We start from the raw sequence: 24,142 nt of genomic DNA on the forward strand, positions 1-24,142 counted from the left end.
GGAATGGTGTCACCTTTCTACAAGGGACAGTGTGGCCAGAAATGATCTCTGAAAGCAGAATTCTCTGAGTCTCCCAGGTGTCCCTGTCCTTTCCCTGGATCTCTGTTGCAGATTGAAGCTGCTGGTGCCATCCTCACCGTTAAGCTCTATGGAACTAAGGAGTGCATGGTGACCCAGAGGGGCTGCATGGAGCCAATGGCCCATGGTGACACTGCCCATCCAAGGAGGCCATTTGGACACTGCGGAAGCTCATGGAGCCAGGTAGGCCATTGTGACACTGAGGAACTTCATGCCACCAAATATCCATGGTGACACAGCAGGGCACCACGGGAACCCAGGAACCGCTGCTGGCAGTGCGGAAACTCATGGAACCAGGGGCCCTTGTGGCACTGCAGAACCAACACAGCTGCTGCACCTTGTCCCCTGGCCCTGCACAGCTCCTTGGGAGGCACGGCAGGAGCAGCACTCTGGGAGCCTCGGGAATGCCCCTCTGGGATCCATGGCACACGCTCCCAGGGGCTGGGATTCCAGTTCCCAGCCAGGAAAAGATCTTCCTGCCCTTGAAGGCAAAGCTCTTATGGAAGATCCAGAAGCCAAGTGGAGCAAGATCCTACAGTGACATTTCACTGCCAGCCTTCATAACCTCACCCATGGTGGTTGTAGCTCCTGGCTCGGGAATGAAATCAGGGCAGGGTCTTTGGTGGGAGCTGCCCTGGATCAAAGGAGGCACTGAGAGTGAAACAGAGCAGGTAAAGAAAGGCAGGAGAGAAAGGAGGACACAAACACAAACAGCTGAGAAGGTGGCACTCTGAAAACAGAACTGCAACTGACTGAAAATGAATGCGACTGAAAGAAATAATATTGTAACTTTATTTCCAATCAAAATACAATTTCCTCCCTTTCCCACAAACCTCCTCCCGGTGTCCTTCAGCAGGGCTGTCAGAACGTTCTTCATTCTGAGTGGATGTTCCAGGCTGCAGCCACAAGGAAACAGGGAATGGGGATTTTCCTGCTCCTCGGGAGTTTGACATTCTCAGCTGAGGAGACGAGGAGGCACCAGAAGGAAAGGACAGCTGGGCTTCAACCTTCCTCAGGAAGCAGCTGCTCCCACAGGGATGTGAGGGCTGATCCCAGAGCCCCAAGGGTCACATTCAGGGCTGCCCTCAGGGAATGCTCGCCTGGTATTGAGGGGCAGTGTGGGAGCACCTGGATCTCGGAGCAGCCAGCTGCCTCCATGTTTGGAGGTGCCTGAGGAGGGCTGGGACCATGCCAGGGACATCCTGCAGTGACATCCCCCCTGTCCCGCTCTGCGTGCGCTCAGTCCCAAACCTGACCCTGATCCTGGTCTCAGTCTCACTCCACGTTTAGACAAACTCACAGTTCTGTATTTAATCTCATCCCAGTGCCAGACTCGTCTAGCCCCAGACCCAATCCCAACCCCAGCCCTAAAGCCAATCCCATGTCTAACCTTAACCCCAATCCCAGCTCTAATCCAAATCTCAGCCCCAGCTCCAACCCCAGCCCCAATTCCAGCCCCTTCCTAAATCCTCAGTCCAAACCAAATCCCAGGTTCAGCCTTTCTGGGGGTTTGGGGGTGTCTCTGTCCCTCTGACCCCGATGATGTTTGGGCAGGGTCACAGCAGGACTGAGAGGGACAGAGACCCCCACGGCCTCCCCAGGGATGAGAAGGTCGGAGAGCCCCCCCAGCCCCGAGCACCCTCAGTGGTGAGAGGGACACAGAGCCCCTGGTCCCCAGCCCTGCACAGGCATTCCCTGAGGCCAGAGGGATGGAGACCCCCTGAGCATCCCCCAGGGCGAGGGGACAGAGACCCCCGAGCATCCCCTGGGCTGAGAGGGAGAGAGATTGCCCTGAGCAGCCCCTGGCACAGGGTGAGAGGGAGGGAGACCCCCCAGGCATTCCCTGGGGTGAGAACAATGGAGACCCCCTGGGCAATGGCCTGGGGTGACAGGGACAGGGACAACCCATCCAAGCCCCTCCCAAGCATCCCTGAGGGCAAGAGGCACAGAGACCCCTCGAACATCCCCTGGGCACCAGACAAAATAAACTCGGCAGAAATCAAACTTAAGCCTAAGTTTCCTATATTGAGGAATATTTGCTCTTCTCACAAGTCACTCACGATGGAAACACAAATCCCAAACATGAATAAACTGACAATAGAAGCAATTCTGTGGCACTTGCAAATTTCATCAGTTCCTGCACAGCTCCAGCTCAGCTGCTGACAGGTTCTGATAAAAGAAAAGTGGAAATATGGCCCAATACAGATTATTTAAAAAAAGGGAAAGCTCTGTGTATCTGTCACAAAGGCGACAGGGACGAAGAAAATAATGATTCTCACATTTGGCAAAGCCCCCAAGCCTGTGAATTCGTGAGTTTTTTTGGAATTTAGTTACTTGAGCTGGCCATCTTGTAGGACTTATAGCAGCCTTGTGTTCCTCAACTTGCGGTGAATGATCCTTTTCAGTCTTGCGTGTGTCATTTGCTCCCTTTCCTCCAGTGATTTTAACAAACTTTTCAAGGAAGGACAACAAAATATGTTATTTACACTGGCCACCCACAACAGCCATTTTCCTCATAAGTTCTCCCAAAAGGCCCTCTGAGGAAGCAGTGTCCAAGTTTCCAAAAGTTCCTCTAGAAGGAGCCACAATCTGCTCAGAGGAGGGAACCATGCTGTTGTCAAAGGCACTTGGGGTCAGACAACAGTGCCCTAAACTCATTGAGCCAATATAATGTCACCATCTGGTTAATAAAATTGTTAGAGAGATGCCTCTGCCCAGTTAAGTTGCTAATGAGACCAAATCCCAAGTGGATTTTATTGAACAGTAAATGTGAGGTAGAGAGAGAGATGGAAAGAAAGAGCAAAGGGGGGAGAGCAAGGGAGTGACAGGGACAGAGACCTCCCCTGGGGCAGGGCAAGTGTGACATTGTCCCCTGTGTGCGGGGCCTTCCCAGGGTGGGGGTTTTACACCTGAGCCAGTTTGGGTAAGGGGGGTGGTGTTCACCCCCCACCCCGAGCAGGGATTGCCTCACTGTTTCAGGTGACAATGTAAGATGTAACCAAAAGTGTGTTTTCAGTCACCATCTTCATGAACTGTGATAAACAGGTGGGGCAGTGTTCTTTATCTCTGCCAGGACTCAGCCCTGATAACGCCCTCCAGGGGCCATCTTCTGTTAATGGGCCATTGAGTGTCACTGCAGGACTGATAAAATTACATCATCCCATTGTGGGATGCTCCGCCCAGGGGGAGGAACCAAGCATTCCTACCTGCACATAATCTCACCCTTGCAACACCAAGAGTACCTTGCCTACTGGATTCCCAGAGGACAAGAGCTCCATAAGCACCACTGGACCTTCAGAGGAAGACCAGACCCTTCTACAGGATCACTGCTTTGACAGAATCACGTTCATCACTCCAACAGGACTGCAGCCACCATTTCATCAGACTGCTACCACCGCCCTGACCAACGGGGTGTCAGGTTATATCCTGACTCTGTCAGATTAAGCCAGTGTTTCTGGATCATTGCCTTGAGCTTAATTTAATGATTAAATTGTAATTTTGGCATAGAATCTCTCCCTGGTTTGCCTTCAAACTAGTACAAAACTCAGTGAGCTCATCTCTTGTTTTCTTCCCAGAACAGAATTTCCCATTCCCAGACCTTCGCCAGATGGAGGAGGAGGCTGCAAGGAAGAGGAAGATGTCCTGGGACACTCAGGCAAGTGAGGAGGAAGTCCCTGCCTCTTTCCCCCTCTCTCCTGCTCCATCTCCCAGCCCAGCCTGGCCCCTGGCTGCAGGACAACCCCGCTGCCGACGCCGTCCTGCCGGGGACGCACTGGGGGGATCTCCTTCCCCTTCCCTCTGGCACGGAGGCAAATCCCATCCTCTCCTTGTCCTTCCTGCCCCAGAGGAGGAGCTGAGGATGGAGACCAGGGAGGACAAATCCCCACGGCAGAACCTCATGGCAGAGGCCGTTTTGAGCAGCTCCATGGCACAGGAATCCAATGTGGAGGAAAATCCCCAGAGATCCCACAGGAGGAGGGGCTGCAAACCCAGCCCAGGGTGCTCTGAGGAGGAAAGACCCACCCTGTGCCAGGAAGGTGGGCAGAGCTCCAGCCAGATCTCGGAGCTGGTGGTCCATGAGCAGGTTCATGATGGGGAGAAGCCCTACAAGTGCTTGGAGTGTGGGAAGAGCTTCAGGCGGAGCAACAACCTGATCTGCCACCAGATGATCCACACCGGGGAATGGCCCTACAAGTGTGGGGAGTGTGGAAAAGGCTTCAGCTTCAGATCCAACCTCCTCATCCACCAACGTATCCATACTGGGGAAAGACCCTATGAGTGTGCTCAGTGTCAGAAGAGGTTTCACACCAGCTCCCATCTCCTCCTGCACCAGCGCATTCACACAGAGGAGAGGCCCTTCCGCTGCCCCGACTGCGGGAAGGGCTTCAAGCATAACTTCCACCTCATCCGGCACCGCCGCATCCACACTGGGGAGAGGCCCTATGAGTGTGCCCAGTGTCAGAAATCTCCTTCTACATGAGCGGATTCACACAGAGGAGAGGCCCTTCCGCTGCCCCAGTTGTGGGAAGGGCTTCAAGTACAGCTCCCACCTCGTCACCCACCGGCGCATCCACACTGGGGAGAGGCCCTACGAGTGTCCCCAGTGTGGGAATAGCTTCACCCAGAGCTCTGCCTTAACCAGACACCAACGGAAGCACTGGTAAGGGAAGCCCTGCAAATGCCCCAAGTGCAGGGAGAGCTTTGTGCACTGCTCCAGCTTCATCCCCCTTCTTCATTGAAAAACTCATGCTGGGAAGATCCCTGGTGATCCATGTTCCCTATGATCCATGCTGGGAAGACACCTGTACCTTCTCCTGGCCCTGCCAATGACCTGATGTAGGATTGAAGAACATGAGGGTCTGGCCATGGCCCTGTCATTACATTCACTCCCACCTCAGGTCATTGCCAGGGGCAGGAAAGGGACTCTCTCTCTCCCTGAGGAGAAGGGTGCCCTTTCCAGGCAGGAGGAAATACGTGGCTGGGAAGAGCCAGTCAGTGGTGATGTAGTTTTCCCTGTAAATATTTTTCTTATCCCTTCTGTTATCAATATTGTTTCTGTTCCTGTTTGTTCCTTGTCTCGTTGCTGATTTACTAAAGAAATACGGATATTGATCTAGCACCAATATCCAACTGTGACGGACAAAAACTCTCTAACAGTTTTAAAGTTAGAAAGTGTATGTTTATTGCGACGCCGGGCAGCATGTGGGATAGCTCCCAAATGCACACAGCACCTTTCCAATGATTACAGAGTCCTTTTATCCACACAAGAATTGAATATCCAAAATACAAATACATATTCATCATTTTGGTACATCCCATTCCTCGCTTCCTATGCTAATCATTTCAAAAGCTATTAAGCATGCATAGTTTGTTCCTTGAAATGGGTCGGTGGTCCCTTTCATGGGGAGGGGTCCCAAAATGAGGAAGTAAATGAAGTCTTCCTCATTTTGACCTTTTTACCTTTTCAATGCAAATATGACAAATGAACCTTGGTAGAACTCCCATTCCTTGTCTTCAATCAGTTTCAGAACAGAGGAGGCCCACAATTGTCTTATGTTCCTAAAAGCTATTTGTCAGTTTCTATATTCTTCATTATAAACCCAGCTAAATAAACATTGTGTTGACAAGGAATCAATTCTAAGTTAACTACTAACTCATAACTTCATCTTAGCTCCTCTAAAATATCTAAATCTCTTAAAGTTTATGTTTCATTGCTGTTTGCAGTAAATTGTTCTTATCCCAGCCCAGGATCGTTGCCTTTTGTGCTTTCCATGGGAGGCAGGAGGGCAGCGAGCGGCAGCGTGGTTTTAGCGGGAGCAGGAAATTGGGGAATCCCATTCCTGAACCCCGGCCCGTGGAAACAGAGCATCCCAGCTGGTGCCAGCCCTGGTGGCCACGGCAGCAGCCTTGGGAGCGGGTCCCTGGCTGGGGCTGTGGGAACCTCTTCACTCTGGTGCCCAGGGATAGGAGTGGAGGGAGCGGCTGCAGCTGAGTCGGGGCAGGCTCGGGTTGGATCTCAGGAAAAGGTTTTTGCCCAGAGGCTGCTGGGGCACTGCCCAGGCTGCCCAGGGAAGGGTCACAGCTCCAGGGCTCTCTGAGCTCCAGCAGCGTTTGGACAGTGCTGCCAGGCCCAGGCTGGCATTGTTGGGGTGTCCTGTGCAGGGCCAGCAGTTGGACTCGTGGATCCTGATGGGTCCCTCCCAGCTCAGCCAATTCTGTGGCTCTGGGATCCCATGACCCTGGGGATGGGACTGCCAATGGTTGCCATGGCAACGGGCTCTGGCTCCAGGCCTGAGCTGGTGTCCATGGCAACCACCCCTGGCATGGGGTCTCCATGGAGCTGCCCAGGGACTGACCATAGCAACAGGGGCTGGTGATGGTTGCCATGGAAACAGACCATAGCAACAGGGGCTGATGATTGTTGCCATGGAAACTGACCATAGCGACAGGGGCTGGTGATGCTTGCCTGCTAAGGATCAGATTTATCACATGCCCTCAGAAGGGTTCCGAGGGGACTTTCCAAGAGTTTCCAGGCTGGTCAAGGCCTGGAATGTCTCAGGCAGAGACAGGGGTTCCATGGAGACCTCCCAGGGGTTTCTGGGGATGGTAAAGAGCCGTGTGGTCAGAGGCAGTCACAGCCATTCCATGGTGACATCCCAGGGCACCTTGGGCTGCAAAGGCACCGATCTGTCACAGGCACTCACAGGGGCTTCACGGTGACATCCCAGGAGTCCCCAGGCTGCCAAAGAGCTGGGATGTGACAGACACTCACAGGGGTTCCTGTCATGGGCAGAGTGGGAGCTTCCGGCAAAAGCTTTATTTCTTTATGGAGGAACTCCTGCTGAGTCATGAGGTGGAGAAATGACACTCAACAGCCACCATGGATCCTCAAACCCCTGCAGGACCCCCAGACTTATAAAATTCCTCCTAAGAGAGGAGACTGGGAGAGACTGGATCCAATCCCAGCCCCAAAATTTGTCAAAAGTGTAAAAGATTGGACAGGTGGAATTGAACCTTAATGCAATTTTCCCACAGGATTAACAATGGAATACCAGATATATTTATATAAACAAAGCTCTGATTGTTTCTGATCATGATTAGAAGAAAGATCTTTACCAGAGTTATTTACTCCACACTACAGGAGCAATAACAATTATTAGAATATTCTGCTCTAGAGAGCAATTTTGAAGTAAGCAGGGCCTTGCTGGAGTGGTTTGAGCCCATTGCAGGCAGAGCCTCCTGCTCCAGCAGGAACTGCCTTTCCTGTGCCAGGAGCAGGGCAGGTCCCGCTGCAGGAAAAGCCCCAGGCCAGCCCCAGCCCAGGGAAGGCCTCGGGCACAAGGGCAGAGTGCCGTGCTGGCAGCTGTGCCAGGCAGAGCCTGAGGCACCAAAGGCACCTTGGCAGCAGCAGCTGCTTGCAGGGCATGGCCAGAAGCCTCCCTTGGCAAGCCGGCCTGGTGGCCAGCACTGCAGAGCTGCTGCCTCAGGGCTCATTTCTGGCTGGGCTCTGGAAAGCCACTTCTGCTCCAGGAGCCTGACTGGGAAGCCATTGGCCCCAGCACCTTGGGGACAAGATATTAATGACAAAACTCTTCATGCCAGCAGAGACAAGGCAGGGGCAGAGGAAAGGGGAGAGCCAGGCCCAGGGGACAGGGCTGCCATGGTGATGGCTGTGAGGTCACAGCCCCTGCAGCAGCCTGGCTGCCCTCAGCAGACATTCTGACCAGAAGTGTTGTGAGGGCACCCAGCACATCAGAGAACCCACACAACAGGAGTTCCATTCTCTGGGAGGGGATTTCACTGGGTCAGGTTGCACAAAGCTCCTGATCTTGGAGCATTCCTGGGGTGAGGCATCCACTTCTCTGGAAAAACAGTTGCAGTTTAGTGCCACTCTCATAATTGCAAAATATTTCCTCCTTCTAACAAATGAAAATGGGCCTTCATTCAGTTTAGAGACATTGACCCTTCTTCTGTCCATGCAAGTTTTGGGAGAAAATAACTTTGATCACAGTTTCCATTTTCATAGACCTCGAAGAGGACCCAAAAATCTCCCAAGATGGGGTTTGGAGGCCTCATCACATATCCAGCAGGTGGAGGCTGTGGGCTCTGGGGTCAGTGGTGTGGAGACTGAGAACAGACAGGAGTAGCCTGGGAGGGAGCGAAGGGTGGTTTCAGAGAGGCTGGAGCTTTTCTTCATGGAGGATAAAAGCATGAGAAGGCAATAATGGCACCAAGGGCAGCTGGGGAGGCCCAGAGTGGACACCAGGAGAAAGGAATTTCCCTCCCAGGGCAGGGCTGTGGTGCAGCACGTCCCCAGAAGGAGCCTGGAGCAGCCCAAGGCTTTGTGTGGCCAGGCAGAGGCAGGCAGGAGGCAGAGCTGTCAGCAAAGGAAGGGGCCAGCGAGGTGGGGCAGCCGGGGGATGAGGACAGCCTGCAGGGACAGAGGCGCAGGGCAGGGACACCGTAGGACAGCCTGGGCTGCAGAGGGCACAGGCATGTGCAGCAGCTGCAAGGCCCTGACAGAGCCAACCTGTGCAGCACTTTGGCCATGGCTGCTGGCCCTGGGCCTGAGGCCACGAGGGGACAAGTGACCCTTGCAGCCCTGGGGCCTCAGTGCCTCCTTGTCCCTGCTCAGCAGCCTGGCAGGGGCCGCCCCATGGTCCTGCCCTTGGCACTGCACATCCCCACATGCCAGTGCCCATCCCGGGAAGAGCCCTGAGCAATGAGGGAGGGACAGGATCTGCCTTGCCAGGGGCTGGGGCTCAGCCTTGGCCCTTTGCATTCCTGAAGCACATCCAGGTTTGCTCAGCACCAGAGACACCTTTCCCTTGCTGTCCCCACCTGTCATCACTGCCTCCAGTGTTCTGCTCTGACTGGAACCTGGGGACACTTTCTCAGTTGTGTCCCTCACAGGGATCTCTTCAAAGTAAAAGAAACTTCAGTGTTTCAATCTCACTTGGAGTTCTTGAGAAGTTCTTTGAGCACATTCTGAGGGGCTGGGTCTGATGCAAAGAGCACCAAAGCCCCAGAGGGTCATTAAAGTCCTGGTGCTGTGTCTGTGCTGCTGGGCTGGGCCGGGCTCCTGGCCCAGAGGCAGCTCCTGGCAAGGGCAGCGCTGCAGAGAGACAGCTCTGGCCAGGAGCAGCTCCTGTGCACAGCCCAGCAGGGCTGGGGCACTGCCAGGGCATGCCAGGGACACGAGCAGGGCACAGACAGAGCTCACAGGGGCTCAGCACTGGCAGGGGCTGTGGGATGTCCCAGAGGGGGCTGTGTCACAGCAGCACCTCTGTGGCTGCGTCACAGAGGCACAGAGCAGCTGTGATGTCAGAGAGGGGCTGTGTGACAGCACAGAGTGGGTACTGTGAGGTCACAGATTGGGCTGTGAGTCACAGAGTGTGTTGTGTGAGGTCATTGAGCACCTATGGCATGATAGAGGGGACTGTGTGGCATCACAGAGCAGGCTGTGACATCATGGCATGGCAGTATGACATCACAGAGCAGGCTGTGAGGTCAAAGTGTGTGCTGTGACATTACAGAGTGGCAGTATGACACCACAGGGAGGGTTTTTTGACATCACAGAGAAGGGTATATAGCCATCACTGGCTGTGTAACTTCATAGAGCAGGCTGTGACTTCAAAGAACAAACAGTGACAACTCAGGGTGACTTTGTGACATCACAGAGTCTTCTGTGACAACACAGAGCAGCCATATGACATCACAGGGTGACATCTCAGAGTTGGCTCTGTGACATTACAAGGGCTGTGTGACATCACAGGGGCTGTGTGACATCACAGCGATCATTGTGTGACATCACAGGGCTGTGTGAGGTCACTGGGGAGGTCACTCCACCCCAGCCCCCCTCACAGTTCCCCCAGAGAAGTCCAACGCTGCTCGTGCACAGTGGGGTCCCCTGTCCCCCCGGGTCCCCCCGCCCCCGGCGCCGCAGCCTCCCCCAGAGTATGTTCCACGAGATCGACCCCAGAGCCTGACACGGGGACGGGGGGCCGGGGCTGTGGGGGGTGGGACAGGGGGACAGGGACCCCCCGGCAGCGTCCCCTTGTCCCCCAGGGCCAGAGCCTGGGCCAGGGCTCCTTCACCCTGTTACCAACGAGGGCTTGAGAGCACTGAAAAAATCCTCAGCAAGGGAGCAGCAAAAACCAGATTTAATATTAAGTGACAGCACGGCAAAGTTCCTTGGCAAGAGTCACTCTGCTCCTGACTGGACACTTCAGGCACAGCAAGGAAACAAAGCAACAACAAAACCAAACAAAATCCAGGCAATCAGACCAGAAATTAGCCAATAACTGAGGCTTTCCTTCCTATGGAAAAGAACTGTTCTTCCTGTCCAGGCACCCATGGCCACAATTGGGATTTCACCTCCAACATTGCCTGTTGTGACAGACTGGAGGAGATTGTTGGCTGGAAACATTTCCTGTGTGGGGGAGGAAGGGGCGGGTCCAGCCTTGCCCTGCCCTGGAACCCCAGCCCTGCCCTGCCCTGGAACCCCAATCCCCCCAGAGCCTCTATCCCAGCCCAGCAGTGGCTGCCAGTCCCTGGCACAGCACAGGCAATGCTCCACAGCCACCCCTGGAGCCCCAGCCCAGCTCCTGAGTGACCAAATGACGCCAAGTCCCACCTGGGGGAAGGGCCCCAGAAGGCCAAGGGGTATTTAAGGCTGACCACAAGGCAAGCACACATCTTGACCCTACCTCCTCTTGGAATTTCTATCTGAACATCGCTGGAATCCAGGAGTTGGTAGCTCTGTGTGTGCTTCTCTATATCTTATTTTTCTCTCTTTCTGTGTCTACTTCTACTTCTGTCCTCTTGCAAATGTTGATTAACTTAAAATTGAACAGGCTTAGAGTTTGTGAAGTTGAATGGGCCAAGTTAATGCATTGAAAACTGTTTTTTGTTGACTGAATGTCCTATTAAACCTTTTGCCAAAGTTGCTCTGATTTTCTAAAGTCCCCAGTAAAGTCTGTTTTGTTCTTTTGAGCTCCTGAGAATCTCTTGCTGGTATTTCTCCCGTGCATCCAAAACAGAGTACACAGATAATTATAGTTCTTTTAAATGTCTCCTTGAGAGAATTTTCTCGGGGATGGTAGTCAGGGCTTGTGTGTCCTGCTTGGCACAGCCCAGGCAGGGCTTTCACAGCCCCATCCCACACTCCATTTCCCAGCTGGAGCCGCTGGTGCCTCTGAGTTCTGCTGCCCCAGCCCCAGGGACGCTCTCCTTGTCTGCCCATTCCCCCACGGTCTCTGGGCAGGGATGGCCTCAGTGGGGGCTGCTGACATCCTCAGCACCTTGGAGGCTGCTGCTGGATTTTACTGCTCCAGAGGCCTTTTCAGCCTTCAGCTCTTCAGTTCAGCAATCCAGTGCCCCAGGGCTCATTAATGTTCTGAACACCTTTAACAAGCCAAGCTTCTGGGAATAATTTGATTTAAGTTCTCAAATCTTTTGTGGATAATTAAGCACATTTCAGAACTGTATTCAGAGAGAATGTATTATTTTTACAACGACAGTGAGAAAATATGTTTGGTGCTGTTTAAGTTTTCTATTTCCAGTTAATTCATTGATATGTGCAATCTCCAATTGACTCTAAATCCAAGTACCTCCTCATGCAGTTGGAATAGATATGAAAATCAAGACCCTTCATGGCTGACAATCAATCAGACTCTGTCCCTACCCCCACCCCACCATTTCCCCCATCCAAGCCCTGGCACTCAGAGCAGCCTTGTGCAAATCTGAGCTCCCTCCAGCCCAGGCTGCACCTGCAGCTTTCAGCTCCTTGGCTCCAACTCCCACCTGCTTTCCCTGGAGAAGGAGCTGCCCGAGACACAGAGGGATGTTCATTTCTTGTCAGCCAACAAAGCCAAGGGAAGGCACAGCTCCATCCAATGAAAAAGTCATTCTTCTCCCTGGCTGTTCCCTGCCCCTGATCCCCACAGCCTGTCCTGTTTCCTTCATCCCTCCATTGCCTGGGACTCTCTGGGACAAGGCAGCTCTGCTCTGGGGATGGATGGAGCTCCAAGTGCAGCCACTGGAGTGGGAACCACAACTCATCAGGTTTGTGTCCTTTGATGGACCAGGAACTGGTTAGACTCCGAGGCACAGGAAGGTTTCTCTTCATGGCCAACATAAAAAATGTGAACATGATAACATTTAAGAAACAAGAAAACACTTCCTTCAGCTCTTTGTGACATCCCAGCAATATCTGACATGTCCACCACCCACAAGGGATTGCCATACAGGAAGAATTTTAGACAAAGGAATAGAAAGAGGTGATATAAAGGACAAAAATACAACTAAAATTCTAAGGTGTTATTTCAACTTCTGAAAGATTGGGCAACACCCTGAAGCTCAAAGCATGAAGCCAATCAAGAGAGATGCATTGCAATGACCAGAGAACAGCTGCAGGAGGAAATGTGGGAGCAACAGGAAGGACCTCGATCCAGCTGCTCCAAATGAAGCAATGTCCTTAGACATGGCCATTTAAACAGGAGAGCTGGAAATACCTGAAGGAAAAGGGTCAGGAAATATTAGACTGAATGGTGGTGGCAAAGGTAGGGGGGAAGATCAGTATTTCTTCTCCTGCCATCAGTAAAAGAATCCAGGAGATCCAGGAAATTTCTTTTCCTGGCAGGAAAACTGCCTTGTCTTTAAAGTACTCAAATGACCCAGGTAATAATGATTTGTTTGCATATTATGAAATCAACAGGTATTAAAACCTGTGCCCTTTTCCAGGCGGACATCAGCTGTGTGCCCATGAACAGGCAGTGCCACTTGTGCCCTGAGGTGCCCAGCTGGGATTGGATCTCTCAGAGAGGAGCTGAGGGAGAGCAGAGCACCTTGCAAGCTGCAGGTCCCTGCCAGCCCCGCAGGGCTCCTGTGCCATCAACATCTGCTCTGCTCCAGGCTGAAACAGGGCCCAGCACGGTGCCGGGATCATCAGAGAGCTGAGGTGTGTGCTGGAATTCCATGCCCTCGCCATGGCGGAGCAGCCCTGCATTTCCCTGCTCCAGCCTTGGTCTCCAGCACAGCCATGGAGGCTCTTTGGGCTCCTGAGTGTTCCTGCAGCCCCCAAGGGCAGCTGAGCTCTGCCTTTGGCACAGTCAGCCCTGGCCAGCGCAGGCCACGCTCAGCAATTCCTTGTCTGTGCCTGGCCTTGCTGCCAGCCCCGGCAGCGGCTGCGTGGCCCCTTGGTGGCCCTGTGCTGGCCCAGCCATGGTGCCACAGCCCCTGTGCAGGCCCAGCCCAGGACAGGAGCATTGCGGCTGGGAACGGCCCCTGTGCCGTGGTGCCCACGGCAGCCTTGGGGCTCTGTGCCCCATGGCCTCCCTGCTGGGCAGCCTCTGCCAGCTCCTGCCCAGCCCGTGGCACCTGTGGGGCTGCACAGACAGCCCTGCCCCGGGCTCTGCCGGCCTCTGGGCCAGCAGAGAGGCCGGCCAGGGCCGGCCATGGCCGGGAACAGGCCCTGAGCCCCGCAGCAGGATGGAGCTGGGCCACAGCCAAACTCAGCCCAGGCCAAAGCTGGGCTCAGCAGCCAGGGCTGCCAAGGGCTGGGGACAGAGGCTGGCGCTGACAAATGTCCTGGGCCCCCTCCCTGCTGTGTCCATGCCCCCAAGGGCACAGAGCAGCCTCCTCTCTCGGGCACTTGCCTGTTTTCAATGCCTTGCACAGGCGCTGGCCCTGCCCCACAAGGCCTGGGCTGAGTCCTGCCCCTGCACGCTCAGCCAGGCTGAGATGGACACTGATGGTTTCTGGGCCAGGCTCTCGGAGCCCAGCCCAGCTCCCTGCAAGCTCTGCCAGCTGCCCTGAGCTCTGTGCAGCACCAAGGGCCTCTCCCCAGCACAGCCCAGCCGCCTCTGGCCCCACAGCTCTGCTCAGGCCAGGCTGCTCTGGCCACTGGCCCCACGGCCTCAGCCCCTGCCAAGGGCACAGCAGCAGCTGCAGCTCAGCCAGGACTCAGCCCCAGCCATGGGGGAAGGGGCTTGCCCAAGGCACAAGGAGGCTCCCTGGCTGCCCTGCTCCCCTCGGCCTCAGCTGCTGAGAGCTCTGCAGCCCCTGCTGCCATCCCACCTGCCCAGGCCAGCACAAGAGCCCCGGCCTTGGGGCCCTCCAGAGCTGCTCCTGCTCCAGGCCCAGGGCCCATCCCAGAGCTGGGGCAGCCACAAAGCTCTGCCCATTTCTGCTCATTGCTGCTCTGATGGGGATGCATCCTCAGCCCCTTGGAGGTTGCTGATGAATTTTCCTACTCCAGAGGCCTCTTCTTTCTTGAGCTCTTCAGTTCAGGAATTCAGTGACAAAATCTCATAAACAGTTGTTCAAATGCATGTAAATGAAAAGCTCTTGAGAATCACGGTAGTTTTCAATTCTTCTGTGGTTAATTAGACTGATTTCAGAAGTGTGTTCAAAGGGAATAGACTCAATTAAAAATGCAGACAGAACTGTTTTGTCCTGTTTTCTTTTCCTGTTTATAGATGGAGATCTGCAATGTCCTATTGATATTGGCCCCCAGCACCTTCTAATGCAGTCTGAACAGATATGAAAATCAAGACCATCCATGGCTGACAATCAATAACACTTTGTCTCCACCTCCTCCCCACCATTTCCCTCATCCAAGCCCTGGCACTCATATGGATCAGGAATGGTGTGGCCAGCAGGAGCAGGGCAGTGATTCTTCCCCTGTGCTGGGCACTGCTTGGGCAGCACCTCGAGTGCTGTGTCCAGTTCTGGGCCCCCCAGTTTAGGAAGGACATGGAGGGGCTGGAGCGTGTCCAGAGAAGGGCAGCAAGGCTGGTGAGGGGTCTGGAGCACAAGTCCTGTGAGGAGCGGCTGAGGGAGCTGGGGTTGTTGATCCTGGAGAAGAGGAGGCTCAGGGGAGACAAGGCGGTGTCAGGACACATGTTGGACTTGATGATTTCCAGGGTTTTTTCCAACCTTGCTGATTCTGGGATTCTCTGAAACCACCCTTGGAGCAGTTGCAGCAGGAGCCCTGGGCCTCCTCTTCAGAAGCTGCAGCAGCCCAGGTCCCTCAGCTTCTCCTCACAGCCCCAAAGCCCATCCTGTCAGTCCTGCAGAGCCTCTGCAGCTCCTCCTCCTTGCCCAGAACAGGGAGCCCCACGGGCAGACACAGCAGCCCAGATGTGCCCCCCTGGCCTGGGCTGCCTCTGGCAAGGGAGCAGCACCAGGCACTGCAGGAGCCTGCAGACAATTCCTGCAGCACTTGTGGGATGATCCTGCTCCCCAAGGGACGTTCCCATGGTGCCAAGTCAGGAACTGCAATGGGGAGTGGGGCCAGAGAGGAAAGGGCAAACAGAGATGGGCTGTGTGCAGGGGAGGGAACAGGGCTGGGCAACAGGAAGAAATCTGGACCAGGGAAGAGGAAAGAAAGCAGAGGAGAAGCAGAGGAAATGCTCAGGGCAGTTTGGGGGTGGCTGCCAGGCAGCCCTGGCTCTGAGCAACAGCGTCTGCAGTGGGACAGGAAAGTCCCAGCTGATGGGAACAAACTTTCTGGCTCAGTGCAGAGGCCAGGACAAAGCTGAGTGGTTTCCCTGGCGTCCCCCAGCCCTTCCTGGCCCCAGGGGCTGATGGCACTTGTGCTCCCTCACGTCCATGTCCCCACACCACAACTCTGGGGCTGCTCAAGGGGGTTTTCTGTGCTGAGCATTGGCCTGGCCGTGTTCTTGAGAGAACCTGGGCAAGGAGCCTGGAGCCCCCAGGCCCTGGCCTGAGGCGTCAGCGCTGCCCCAGCAGTGCCCATGGCCTGTCCCTGCTGCAGCCCCGGCACTGCCACCCCCAGGACTGTGCCCGGCCCCGAGAGCTCTCAGGCCCTGCAGCAACACCAGGGCCACCAGGGCAGCGGGGCAGGGCCACGGGAGCAGCACTGCCAACACCAAGTGCTGCTGCTGCTGCTGGGCACAGCTGCTGTGCCAGCACTGATCTGCCCCCAGCTCTGCACACAGACATTGCTGCTGCAGCTCCAGAGAAGGCAACAAAAGGGCATCTCTGCAGAAAACTCTGCTGGGACATCCTTGAGTTCCTTTAAAGCCACTTAGAGTGCAGCCCCTCATTGATACAATCTGTGGCACAGGGAATGTGGAGAGAAACAAAATGACAAATGGCACCAAGAATGACATTTCCTTGGGGAGAAGATGATAAAAGTAAAACAAAGCAAAAATGCCCACAACCAAAGCAATAAGTATCAAAAATGACTTTTATTACAAGTGATTGGCAGAAAATGGCCAATAGTTTAATGTTTCCGAAAGCATCCAGTCATCAGTCTCCACACTGCAGCCTTGAGCTCCTGGTTCCTCAGGTTGTAGATGAGGGGGTTCAGGGCTGGAGGCACCACCGAGTACAGAACTGACAGGGACAGATCCAGGGATGGGGAGGACATCGAGGGGGGCTTCAGGTGAGCAAATGCTGCAGTGCTGGCAAACAGAGAGACCATGGCCAGGTGAGGGAGGCAGGTGGAAAAGGCTTTGTGCCGTCCCTGCTCAGAGGGGATCCTCAGCACGGCCCTGAAGATCTGCACATAGGAGAAAACAATGAACACAAAACAACCAAATAACAAACAGGCACTAACAGCAAGAAGCCCAAATTCCCTGAGGTGGGATTTGGAGCAGGAGAGCTTGAGGATCTGTGGGATTTCACAGAAGAACTGGCCCAGGGCATTGTCATGGCACAGGGGCAGGGAAAATGTATTGGCCGTGTGCATGAGAGCATTGAGAAAGGCACTGGCCCAGGCAGCTGCTGCCATGTGGGCACAAGCTCTGCTGCCCAGGAGGGTCCCGTAGTGCAGGGGTTTGCAGACGGACACGTAGCGGTCGTAGCACATGATGGTCAGCAGGAAATACTCTGTTTCTGCATAGAAACCAAAAAAAAAGAGCTGAGCAGCACATCCAGTGTAGGAGATGGTGCTGGTGTCCCAGAGGGAATTGTGCATGGCTTTGGGGACAGTGGTGCAGATGGAGCCCAGGTCACTGAGGGCCAGGTTGAGCAGGAAGAAGAACATGGGCGTGTGCAGGTGGTGGCCGCAGGCTACGGCGCTGATGATGAGGCCGTTGCCCAGGAGGGCAGCCAGGGAGATGCCCAGCAAGAGGCAGAAGTGCAGGAGCTGCAGCTGCCGCGTCTCTGCCAGTGCCAGCAGGAGGAAGTGGCTGATGGAGCTGCTGTTGGACATTTCTTCACTCTGGGCATCATGAAATGTTAAAAAAGGCATTGACAAGATAGGGCCAATTTCTTTGGGTCCGTCCTATGTATTTTATTTGGAATCCTTTCAAAATTACTTCTCTTCCTGTGAGGGAACTTTACTAAACTTTCTTTTTTTTTTTTTTTTTTTTTTTGAGTTGGTGTTTCTGCTGCTGAGTTACTGCCTGATCTTATCTTCAGCATTGCTCTCAGCCTGAACACTGGGGAGCCCAGAGGGAGAACAGGGCTCCCTGTGCCCCAGTTCAGTCAGACCTGCTGGTCCCCACACAGGTGCACTTTGCTCATTTCATCTCCTTTATTTCAGGGTGATTGAACTTAAAACATCCCTGAAAAATAAAGTGGAATTTTGACAGCTCCAATTTCAAAATAAATTTCCCTAATCACTTCTCTCCTTTTTTTTCTTTGTTGTTGAACAGGAAGGGATAGCCATGGTTCCTCTGCCTCTCTGCTGCCTGGAGTTGTGCCTACTGGGAGCTGTTTCTCTCTATCCAAGCCTTGTCCCTGCCAGTGTTGCCAGAGCCCATCCCTGCCCTTGGGGCTCAGCTCTGCCCTGCAGACCCCTCCCAGCACAGGGCACTCCAGGGGCATCTCCCTTGCAGCAGGGCCTTAAGGGCAGGGCAGACAAACAGAGATGCTGCAAGCCAAGGTGCTGCTGCTGCTGTCCGTAGCTAGAGGAGGGTGAGGAGGCACTTTCTGAGGGAGATCTGAGGCAGATCTGCTGATGCCCAGGGTGACAGTGCAAGAGTCTCAGTGACACAGACAAACCTGACAGCCCCTTTGCCTTCCCTTTAGGAGAAAGCTGACAGCAGCCCTGGCCATGCTGCACCATCTCCACAGCAGGAGGAACCTGCCCTGATGGGGGTCACTCCTTCCACCTCCAACTTCTCCCCTGCACAGTCCATGGGGAGCTGCCAGGCAGGCTGAGAGCTGTCCTGGCAGGTGGCACATTCCCTGGGCTGGCCAAGAGCCCTGAGGGCTGCAGGAGCTGCTCTGCAAGACAGCCCTGGGCCACCCTGGCTGCAGCCCCAGCTTCACCCCCTGCAGCTGTCTCTGGCAGCAGGAGCCCTCCTGCCCTGTCCCTCTGACAGTGCCCAGGGCAGCCCCGCTCTGCAGCACATCCTCCCCAAACCAGAAACGGCAGCAGAGCCATCCTTACAGTCACATCAGTTCTGTCCTGGGTCAGCTTCAGGAGATCCTGGCAGCCAGAGACTGACGGTGTCAGAAGTGGTGAAGATTTTCCATGAATGAGCTCAGAATTTTCCTTCCAGCTGCTTTGAGCCACTGTCGGCTTCACTGCCTTCAGGTGCCGGCAGGCAGCACCCTCAGCCCCGCTGGGCTGGGAGAGGAGCTGCTCCTCAGGAGAAATGTCTTTTTGAAGCTCTTCTTGGTTTGGCAGGACCTGTCTTTGTGCCAGGAGCCCAGCCCAGCTCAGCAGCACAGACACAGCACCAGGACTTTAATGACCCTCTGGGGCTTTGGTGTTGTTTACACCAGACTCAGTCCCTGAGAGAGTGTTCAAAAAACTTCTCAAGAATTAGAAGTCAGAATCAAACTCCAAAGTTTCTTGAAGTTTTAATGGGTCCCACTGAGAGACACAACTGAGAAAGTGTCCCCAGGTTCCAGTTAGAGCAGAACACTGGAGGCACTGATGACAGGTGGGGACAGCAAGGGAAAGGTGTCTCTGGTGCTGAGCAAACCTGGATGTGCTTCAGGAATGCAAAGGGCCAAGGCTGAGCCCCAGCCCCTGGCAAGGCAGATCCTGTCCCTCCCTCATTGCTCAGGGCTCTTCCCGGGATGGGCACTGGCATGTGGGGATGTGCAGTGCCAAGGGCAGGACCATGGGGCGGCCCCTGCCAGGCTGCTGAGCAGGGACAAGGAGGCACTGAGGCCCCAGGGCTGCAAGGGTCACTTGTCCCCTGGTGGCCTCAGGCCCAGGGCCAGCAGCCATGGCCAAAGTGCTGCACAGGTTGGCTCTGTCAGGGCCTTGCAGCTGCTGCACATGCCTGTGCCCTCTGCAGCCCAGGCTGTCCTATGGTGTCCCTGCCCTGCGCCTCTGTCCCTGCAGGCTGTCCTCATCCCCCGGCTGCCCCACCTCGCTGGCCCCTTCCTTTGCTGACAGCTCTGCCTCCTGCCTGCCTCTGCCTGGCCACACAAAGCCTTGGGCTGCTCCAGGCTCCTTCTGGGGACGTGCTGCACCACAGCCCTGCCCTGGGAGGGAAATTCCTTTCTCTTGGCGTCCACTCTGGGCCTCCCCAGGTGCCCTTGGTGCCATTATTGCCTTCTCATGCTTTTATCCTCCATGAAGAAAAGCTCCAGCCTCCCTGAAACTACCCTTCAATCCCTCCCAGACTACTCCTGTTCTGTCCTCAGTCTCCACACCACTGACCCCAGAGCCCACAGCCTCCACCTGCTGGATATGTGATGAGGCCTCCAAACCCCATCTTGTGAGATTTTTGGGTCCTCTCCAAGGTCTATGAAAACAGAAACTGTGATCAAAGTTATTTTATCCCAAATCTTGCATGGACAGAAGAAGGGTCAATGTCTCAAACTGAATGAAGGTCGATTTTCATTTGTTAGAAGGAGGAAATATTTTACAATGATGAGAGTGGCACAAAACTGCAACTGTTTTTCCAGAGAAGTGGATGCCCCATCACAGGAATTGTCCAAGATCAGGAGCTTTGTGCAACCTGACCCAGTGAAATCCCCTCCCAGAGAATGGAACTCCTGTTGTGTGGGTTCTCTGATTTGCTGGGTGCCCTCACAACGCTCCTGGCCAGAATGTCTGCTGAGGGCAGCCAGGCTGCTGCAGGGGCTGTGACCTCACAGCCATCACCATTGCAGCCCTGTCCCCTGGGCCTGCCTCTCCCCTTTCCTCTGCCCCTGCCTTGTCTCTGCTGGCACAAAGGGTTTTGTCATTAATATCTTGTCCCCAAGGTGCTGGGGCCAATGGCTTCCCAGTCAGGCTCCTGGAGCAGAAGTGGCTTTCCAGAGCCCAGCCAGGAATGAGCCCTGAGGCAGCAGCTCTGCAGTGCTGGCCACCAGGCCGGCTTGCCAAGGGAGGCTTCTGGCCATGCCCTGCAAGCAGCTGCTGCTGCCAAGGTGCCTTTGGTGCCTCAGGCTCTCCCTGGCACAGCTGCCAGCACGGCACTGCCCTTGTGCCCGAGGCCTTCCCTGGGCTGGGGCTGGCCTGGGGCTTTTCCTGCAGCGGGACCTGCCCTGCTCCTGGCACAGGAAAGGCAGTTCCTGCTGGAGCAGGAGGCTCTGCCTGCAATGGGCTCAAACCACTCCAGCAAGGCCCTCCTTACTTCAAAATTGCTCCCTAGAGCAGAATATTCTAATAATTGTTATTGCTCCTGTAGTGTGGAATAAATAACTCTGGTAAAGTTCTTTCTTCTAATCATGATCAGAAACAATTAGAGCTGTATTTATATAAATATATCTGGTATTCCATTGTTAATCCTGTGGGAAAATTGCATTAAGGTTCAATTCCACCTGTCCAATCTTTTACACCTTTGACAAATTTTGGGGCTGGGATTGGATCCAGTCTCTCCCAGTCTCCTCTCTTAGGAGGAATTTTATAAGTCTGGGGGTCCTGCAGGGGTTTGAGGATCCATGATGACTGCTGGGTGTCATTTCTCCACCTCATGACTCAGCAGGAGTTCCTCCAATAAAGAAATAAAGCTTTTGCCTGAAGCTCCCACTCTGCCCATGACAGGAACCCCTGTGAGTGTCTGTCACATCCCAGCTCATTGTCAGCCTGGGGACTCCTGGGATGTCACCATGGAGTCCCCGTGAGTGCCTGTGACAGATCGGTGCCTTTGCAGCCCAAGGTGCCCTGGGATGTCACCATGGAATGGCTGTGACTGCCTCTGACCACACGGCTCTTTACCATCCCCAGAAACCCCTGGGAGGTCTCCATGAAGCCCCTGTGTCTGCCTGTGACATTCCAGGCCTTGAACAGCCTGGAGAGCCTTGGAAAGCTCCCACGGAACCCCTCTGAGGGCCTGTGACAAACCTGATTCTTAGCAGGCAAACATCACGAGGAACCCCTGTTGCTGTGGTCAGTTTCCATGGCAACCATCACCAGCCCCTGTTGCTGTGGTCAGTTTCCATGGCAACCATCACCAGCCCCTGTTGCTGTGGTCAGTTTCCATGGCAGCCATCACCAGCCCCCTGTTACTATGGTCAGTTTCCATGGCAACCATCACAGCCCCTGTTGCTATGGGCAGTCCCTGGGCAGCTCCATGGAGACCCCATGCCAGGGGTGGTTGCCATGGACACCAGCTCAGGCCTGGAGCCAGAGCTCGTTGCCATGGCAACCATTGGCAGTCCCATCCCCAGGGTCATGGGATCCCAGAGCCACAGAATTGGCTGAGCTGGGAGGGACCCATCAGGATCCTCGAGTCCAACTGCTGGCCCTGCACAGGACACCCCAACAATGCCAGCCTGGGCCTGGCAGCGCTGTCCAAACGCTGCTGGAGCTCAGAGAGCCCTGGAGCTGTGACCCTTCCCTGGGCAGCCTGGGCAGTGCCCCAGCAGCCTCTGGGCAAAAACCTTTTCCTGAGATCCAACCCCAGCCTGCCCCGACTCAGCTGCAGCCGCTCCCTCCACTCCTTTCCCTGGGCACCAGAGTGAAGAGGTTCCCACAGCCCCAGCCAGGGACCCGCTCCCAAGGCTGCTGCCGTGGCCACCAGGGCTGGCACCAGCTGGGATGCTCTGTTTCCATGGGCCGGGGTTCAGGAATGGGATTCCCCAATTTCCTGCTCCCGCTAAAACCGCGCTGCTGCTCGCTGCCCTCCCGCCTCCCATGGAAAGCACAAAAGGCAAAGATCCTGGGCTGGGATAAGAACAATTTACTGGGAACAGCAACGAGACAAGGAACAAACAGGAACAGAAAAAATACTGATAACAGAATGGATAAGAAAAACTATTTACAGGGAAAACTACATCACCACGGACTGGCTCTTCCCAGCCACGCATTTCCTCCTGCCTGGAACAGACACCCTTCTCCTCAGGGAGAGAGAGAGAGAGAGAGAGAGTCCCTTTCCTGCCCCTGGCAATGACCTGAGGTGGGAGTGAATGTAATGACAGGGCCATGGCCAGACCCTCATGTTCTTCAATCCCAAACCATTTCATTGGCAGGGGTAGGAAAAGGGAATGATCTCTTCCTAGCATGGATCACAAGGAACATGGATCACCAGAGCTCTTCCCAACATGGGCTCTCCCATGGGGGATGGAGCTGGAAAAGTTCATGAAGCTCCTCCTGCAGTTGAGGCACCTGCAGGGCTTCCCTTACTTGTACCTCTGTTCATGTCAGGTCAAGTGAGACCTCCTGGAGAAGCTCTTCCCACACTGGGGACAGTCATAGGGCCTGTCCCTGGTGTGGATGCGCTGGTGCCTGATGAGGTGGGATTTTTGCTTGAAGCTCTTCCTGCAGTGCAGGCAGTGGAAGGGCCTCTCCCCGGTGTGAATCCGCTGGTGCTTGAGAAGAATGGAGCTGGTGTGAAAGCTCTTCTGACACTCAGGACACTCATAGGGCCTCTCCCCAGTGTGGATCCTTTGGTGGATGATCAGGTAGGACCTCTGGCCAAAGCTCTTCCCACATTCCCCACATTTGTATGCCCTTTCCCCAGTGTGGATGTTCTGGTGCCGGATCAAGTGGGACCTTCGGCTGAAGCTCTTCCCACACTGCTCACACATGTATGGCCTTTCCCCAGTGTGGATGATCTGGTGGCGGATCAAGTGGGCCCTTCGGCTGAAGCTCTTCCCACATTCCCCACACTCGTAGGGCCTCTCCCCAGTGTGGATGCGTTGGTGGACGACAACGGCAGAGCTGCAGCTGAAGCCCTTCCCACACTCCCCACACCTGAAAGGCCATTCCCCGGTGTGGATCATCTGGTGTTGTTTCAGATTGTTGCTATTCTTGAAGCTCTTCCCACACTCCAAGCACTTGTAGGGCTTCTCCCCATGGTGAACCTGCTCATGGACCACCAGCTCCGAGCTCTGGCTGCAGCTCTGCCCACCTTCCTGGCACAGGGTGGGTCTTTCCTCCTCAGAACACCCTGGGCTGGGCTTGGAGCCCCTCCTCCTGCAGGATCTCTGGGGATTTTCCTCCCGGTTGGATTCCTGTGACATGGAGCTGCTCAAAACGGCCTCTGCCATGAGGTTCTGCCGTGGGGATTTGTCCTCCCTGGTCTCCATCCTCATCTCCTCGTCTGGGGCAGGAAGGTCAAGGAGAGGATGGGATTTGCCTCTGTGCCAGAGGGAAGGGGAAGGAGATCCCCCCAGTGCGTCCCCAGCAGGACGGCGTTGGCAGCGGGGTTGTCCTGCAGCCGGGGGCCGTGCTGGGCTGGGAGATGGAGCAGGAGAGAGGGGGAAAGGGGCACTGACTTCCTCCTCACCTGCCAGGGTGTCCCAGGGCTCCTTCCTCGTCCTCGCAGCCTCCTCCTCCATGTGGCAAAGGTTTGGGGATGGGAAATTCTGTTCTGGGAAGAAAACAAATGGTGTGCACATTGAGTTTTGTACTGGTTTGGAGCAAACCAGGTGGAGAGTCTAAGCCAAAATTACAATTTAATGAGAAAATTAGGATCAAGGCAATGATCCAGAAACACTGGCTTAATCTGACAGAGTCACCTGACACCCTGTTGGGCAGGGTGGTGGTAGCAGTCTGATGAAATGGTGGCTGCAGTCCTGTTGGAGTGATGAACGTGATTCTGTCAAAGCAGGGATCCTGTAGAAGGGTCTGGTCTTCCTCTGAAGGTCCAGTGGTGCTCATGGAGCTCTTGTCCTCTGGGAATCCAGTAGGCAAGGTGCTCCTGGTGTTGCAAGGGTGAGACTATATCCAGGTAGG

General features: G+C 54.8%; 2 pseudogenes; one reads left to right on the forward strand and one right to left on the reverse strand.

Annotated features, from left to right (window-relative positions):
• LOC128820668 (uncharacterized) overlaps positions 1–24,142 on the reverse strand; it is a 1,438,581-nt pseudogene that overhangs the window by 371,452 nt on the left and 1,042,987 nt on the right.
• The window catches only part of LOC128820670 (zinc finger protein 850-like), a 488,361-nt pseudogene that overhangs the window by 365,425 nt on the left and 98,794 nt on the right, over positions 1–24,142 (forward strand).

Source organism: Vidua macroura, chromosome 30, assembly GCF_024509145.1.
Source record: "Vidua macroura isolate BioBank_ID:100142 chromosome 30, ASM2450914v1, whole genome shotgun sequence".
NCBI lineage: Eukaryota > Metazoa > Chordata > Aves > Passeriformes > Viduidae > Vidua > Vidua macroura.